This window comes from Bos grunniens, chromosome 16 (genome assembly GCF_055505025.1).
Source record: "Bos grunniens cultivar Pamir isolate PY7600 chromosome 16, Bosgru_T2T1.0, whole genome shotgun sequence".
Taxonomy (NCBI): Eukaryota; Metazoa; Chordata; class Mammalia; order Artiodactyla; family Bovidae; genus Bos; species Bos grunniens.
Genome location: NC_141180.1, coordinates 19,855,237 through 19,861,236, shown reverse-complemented (window position 1 = coordinate 19,861,236; position 6,000 = coordinate 19,855,237). Strand labels below are relative to the sequence as shown.

The following is a 6,000-nucleotide window of genomic DNA, read 5'->3' as shown; positions in this document are numbered from 1 at the left end:
ACTCAACATGGCCCTAACCGAAGGTTGCATTCCTCTGGAGCCGACTCGGGACAGTTCTCGCGAGGTTTGCCCGGACCCTGACTGCTCCCGCCCTGCCTCGCGCCGCCGCCACAGCCACTGCCGCCGGCGCCGCTCCTCCTCCGTGTCAGTTGTTGGGCTGTAATGGCGACTGGGCCGCCGCTGCCGAAGTGACTCCCGGGCGGGGGAGCCGGGCCAGACCTGCGCCAGAGGGAACTGCAGAGAGCCGCAGCTCAGGGGGTGGCTTGCTGTGGGGGAGGGGAGGCAGCCTTTCTGCCTCTCCTTCCTTCTCTGCAGACCGGCGGATCCCGGGAGCCGGTGTGAGGCGGGCAGCCGGTGCGTCCCCGGAGCGGGGAGGCCAGGCCGGGCAGCCCTGGGGCCGGTCGGGGCGGCGTCACTGCACCCTCCGCCAGGCCCCGCGGGATGCGCCGTAGGGGCCGAGGGCGGAGGCGACACTCTCAGGTGAGCTGTGGGGGGACCTGGCTAGGACCGCGGATGCTCGCTGAGCCGCCGCTGCCTCTGTCCGCGGTCCCCGGTCCGCGGCGGCGGCGAGAGAGGCGGGGCGGGGCGCGGGGAGCCCTGGCCCAGCCTGGCGTCCCCCTGAAGGAGCCTCCCTGGGTCCTGAAGCTTTGCTAGGAGGGCCATTCTGAGACCTGGGTTTCAGGTCCCACCGGTGCCTGCCGTGGACGAGATTTCCTTCTTTACCTGCCAGTGCGTGCGACGCCCCCCCCGCCCCCCCGACCCTCCTCTCTTCTGCAAAAGATGTGAGATACATTCTTGCCTTTGGTCTCCAGAGAAGTGTCCCTTCTTCATTTGGAGATCAGGCATATTTTGGGAAATTCCGGGGAACTGGCTACAGTGGCAAGGATGACGAGTTTCTGTTCCTTTTTGGTGGGAATAAACGTTCTCAAGTATAGGGAAAACTTTGATCTTCTGCTTCTCTGGCAGCTGCTGAATGTCGTCTATTCATTTATTCACAAGTGGTGGAGGGGGAGATTTAAAAAGCTTGTACGCTTTGTAAGTTGTCAGTATTCTCCCCCGCCCTCTTTAAAGTGTAGCCTAACATACTAAATGACATTTAACTAATGTCACAAATATGGGTTGGATTTTGACTGGCTTTTCGGATAGGAAGTTTGCACATAGGTATAGATTTTGGTGTGGTTTTGGTGTAGCAGCAAGTCCTCCATATAGGAAAAAAACGCGTTGTCAGGAATACTGATCAGTATCCATGTCTGTACTCCACCTGTTTGTTTTGTTTTGATGGTGATCCTTGTTTTGAGTTTCGAAAAGTCGTTAATGGTTATGTTGCCATGTTAACGATACCTCCTCCAGTCCTGACTTTTAAGGGTTTTAAAAGAATGGCTATTTTAGGCAAATCTAGTAACTGGAAAAGGTTTGTGGAAGCAGTGATAAACCACTCTCCAAAAAACATTTTCGTAGTTTAAAATATTGTTTTTTAAACAAGGCACCGTGCTGCTATTAATCATAACATGAGATTGTGACTTTGGGGGTTTGTTTGTTAGACCTGTGGTAGAAGTTGCCTTAAGCTCATGGGAATGTAATAATTAGTTTTGGTGTGCTAAATTGGCAGACTCCATTCAGTGTAATAAAATAAATCTGAACTGTTGAACTGTCATTGCATTCAATTTAAGATACTTTAATCAGAAAAATAAACACAAAACTAGGATACATTGTATATATGTTTAAGTACATGTGTATCTTATCTTTGCTTAGTGACTAGCAGGGCATGTGTTTGTAATGATGGTTAGTTATAATATGTAAAAAATTTCATGCATATGTAGAAGAATTTCTCTGATTCTCTAAGATATATTGGAGTATGGTGTTATGTAAGAGTGTTAATACTTGAACAACCAGCCTCCTGTTGGGTAATCAATGAATTATGAAGTTTAGAATTTTTTTCTAATGCTCTAATTGCTAGTCTTTTGTCCATTTTATAACACTTTTACTGAAGAAAGGAAGATGAAGTCACTATCTAATAAATTTTGTTGTTAGTTAAATAGCTGTAAGTTACTGTTGGAGCAAAAAGAAGCTGCTGCTAAAATAAATTACATCATTTTTTGGTGTGCTTCCACATAAATTATTTTATTTAGACCTCATAGCAACTTTATGAGGTACATTTGACAAATGTCTTTATTTTGCAGTTGTGGAAATTGACAGGGAATAAATAAATGAACAAGAAAGTTCATTTATTTATGTGAATGATGCTCTTATTTCCACTGATGATCAAAGGCTTTAAAATTTTTATTTACTTCATTGAGGTATAATTGACATATTAGTTTCAGGTGTATAACAATGATTCGATCTTTGTATATATTGTGAAGTGATCATAAATTAGTTAACATCCTAGGATTAATATCACTTAAAATTGAATATTAATATAGATATTTCTGGGATTTGTTTTCTTTTTACATCTAAAAAAGTTATTTTTTCTTCCTTTTGGTAAGCCAGAAGTTCCTTATATTGATGACTGTCAGTTCTTTAAAAAATTAGTATTTTCATAGCATTAGGTTAATTAGTAACAAGCCATGAATTATTGTAGTGAATTGCTTTACTTCTATATGTACTTTTTGGTTGAACAATGTTCTTAAGAAATGGTAGTTAATTTGTCATCTTTCATTTTGTTTGGATACTGAGAGTGCTGTCATTTTTAGTGTTTCAGATAGTTTATATTTTTGTTTAGTTGAAACAAATATTCAAGCCACAAGCAGCATCACTGAAAAGTATTGACATCTTGGTGATTTTATTATAGAATCGATGATTTTAAAAGTTAACTTGCCGCCTGTATTTGTGATTGCTAATTTTGCCTTGTGGGGCAAGTTGTGAAGTAATTTTCTTTATTGACTTTTTTTTTCCATGTCAATTTCTAATGTCACAAAATAGCCTCCTCCCAAACCTGAATTATCAAAAGATTGCAGTCTTTTTTTGTGTGTTAATATTTTTTTGTTCAGTGAGCAAGTATAACTGCACATTTGCTAGTGGTTTCTTTGGGTTATTTGCCTTTCTCATCTCGCTGTAAGTTCCATGATGGCAGAGATTGTCTATCAACTATTGTGCACCCAGTGCCTAGCACACAGAAAAATAGTCAATAAATATTGGCTGAATAAACTGACTAGAGAGTGGTGTTGGTATAGTATATAAACGAAGTAAAATACTAGTTCATGGTTCCTAAGCACACATCAGCTCTTCTTAGGAATATACTTCACAGGTAAACTCAGCTTTGGTAGGTGGCAGGGGAATGACAGCCTGGGATTAAAAGATATTGAGAATAAGCCACAGGTAGATCCTAAAAACTTTATTGACTATTTTAATGATTTGCCTAGATGTTCTGGCAATAGTTATTGTAATTTAAAGGAAATGGGAGCTTTAAGACCCTGACCTGTTACACTAGTATTGTAATTACAGCCTTTAATAACCTTAAGTCACTTCTTAATTACAGCATTGGGAGTTTTAAATCTTAAAGGCTAGCTAGTCCAATTCCCACGTTTTATACATAAGTAAATAGACGATCATATAGAGGAAATATCTCACCCATAGTTGATTTCATAACTGAAGACTCCACTATGCAGACTCTACTACATTTGTTTAATATGAAGATACTTATCAAATGAGAGGGTAATTGTGATCAACCACCAATCTCTTCTCTATAAGAAGAAATTGTATAAGTATTAGTTAAAAACTCAAAAGAGGCTTCACTTTTCATGAATCAAAAATATTTTTTAACTTAAACATGAATCTCAACCCTCTTCTCTGTCATTGGGACTATAACGTGGTACAGCTGTTTCTGGAAGGAAATTTGGCATTACCTATCAAAATTAAAACTGCACATATTATTTGGTAGAGTCATTTCTTTTTTAGGAGTTTACAGAAATTTTAATACAGAAGCACAAGAACACATCTATAAGGATGATCATTTTAGTATTATTATAAATAGATGTCTATAACATTTATAAATAGTAAAAAAAGTCCTAAATGTCCATTGGTAAGGGCATAGTTAAAATTACAGCATATTTATGCTGTGACATACGATGCACTTATTAACAGATTGAGGGAGAGCTATACTTCCTTCATGAGAAGTAACTGAGTGTTTCTTTGAGCACAGGGACCATGCAGCCCATTTTCTGGGATCACATCCTAACCATTTATTAGCTGTGACCATTAGCAGGTTACTTAAACTCATCTGTAAAGTGGATATAATCATAGTTCTCACCTGCCAGAGCTGTTGTGAGAATTAAATGAGTTAATGTTTAAGCCCTAAGTAAGCACAGAGAACCTGCCTGCCAGTGCAGGAGACATAAAAGGCATAAGTTCGATCCCTGGGTCTGGAAGATCCCCTGGAGGAGGGCGGCATGGTAACCCACTCCAGTATTCTTTTCTGGAGAATCCCCATAAACAGAGGAGCCTGGCGGACCAGAGTCAGACATGACTGAAGTGATTTAGCATGCACGCACGCACGCCCTACATATGTATTTGCAATTATTGTTATGTTCTGACAGGGAAGAATGTTCATGATATAATATCGAATGAAAAAAATTAGTTGCACTAACTGTGGAATGTGATTCAGTGTAAAAACAAAAACAGGCAAAGAAATGTAGTTTGATTTTGTTTTGATTTTGTATGTGCATAGGAAAGGCTCTGTAAGGGATAGACATTAAACTATTAGCCGTGTTTATGGCTGGGAGAGTAGATGACTTTCTTTTTTTTTTCCTTTAGACATTTTTGTGTTCTTAATTGTAAGTTCCACTTTTTATCATTTTTGAAAATTTTTCTGAAAAAAATATTGAGGTAGAATTTTTCTCTATTATACAAAAATATAAATGTATTTTTGAATATAATTTTTCAGAGAGCTACAGAGTTCATTCACAGAATATCACATGATTAGGTTCTATTTTAAAACTTTTATTAATGGAGAGTTAAAACTAATCTATGAAAATTTCAAGTGAGTGTATTTATTTTCTTCTCACCTTGTGACCTTACATTATTATTTCTTAATTTACAAAGTAAGCACATAGACTGGATCTGTGTTTCTTAAACCTTGGATCCCCCGGCCATGCTGTGATGCTGTGAGGTACCTGGGAGCACTGTAGTAAACTCTCCTGGGCACAGTGGGATGTTTCTAAATTCTTGAGGGAAACAGTTATACTTGACAACTGTGGGTTCAGTTCAGTTCAGTTCAGTCACTCAGTCGTGTCCGACTTTTTGCAACCCCATGGACTGCAGCACGCCAAGCCTCCCTGTCCATCACCAACTCCCAGAGTTTACTCAAACTCATGTCCATTGAGTCGATGGTGCCATCCAACCATCTCATCCTCTGTCATCCCCTTCTCCTCCTGCCTTCAGTCTTCCCCACCATCAGGGTCTTTTCAAATGAATCAGCTCTTTGCATCAGGCGGCCAAAGTATTGGAGTTTCAGCTTCAACGTCAATCCTTCCAATAAACATTCAGGACTGATTTCCTTTAGGATATACTGGATCTCCTTGCAGTCCAAGGGACTCTCAAGAGTCTTCTCCAACACCACAGTTCAAAAGCATCAATTTTTTGGTGCTCGGCCCTCTTTATAGTCCAACATTCACATCCATATATGACCACTTTGAAACCATAGCCTTGACTGGATGGACCTTTGTTGACAAAGTAATGTCTCTGCTTTTTAACATGCTGTCTTGGTTGGTCATAACTTTTCTTCCAAGGAGTAAGTGTCTTTTTATTTCATGGCTGCAGTCACCATCTGCAGTGATTTTGGAGCCCAGAAAAATAAAGTCTGCCACTGTTTCCACTGTTTCTCCATCTGTTTGCCGTGAAGTGATGGGACCAGATGCCATGATCTTTGTTTTCTGAATGTTGAGCTTTAAGCCAACTTTTTCACTCTCCTCTTTCACTTTCATCAAGAGGCTCTTTGGTTCCTCTTCACTTTCTGCCATAAGGGTGGTGTCATCTGCATATCTGAGGTTATTGATATTTCTCCTA

At 40.3% G+C, this 6,000-nt stretch overlaps 1 protein-coding gene across 8 annotated transcripts in view; it reads left to right on the top strand.

Moving 5' to 3' along the window:
• The first annotated feature begins 142 nt into the window (after nt 1-142).
• Nucleotides 143-6,000, top strand: part of CEP350 (centrosomal protein 350) — a 157,495-nt gene continuing 151,637 nt past the window's right edge. For all 8 annotated transcript variants that reach the window (XM_086343533.1, XM_086343529.1, XM_086343531.1 and 5 more), the window contains exon 1: nt 143-480. The gene's annotated coding sequence lies outside the window, so the exon portion shown is untranslated. The remainder of the gene's footprint in view (nt 481-6,000) is intronic.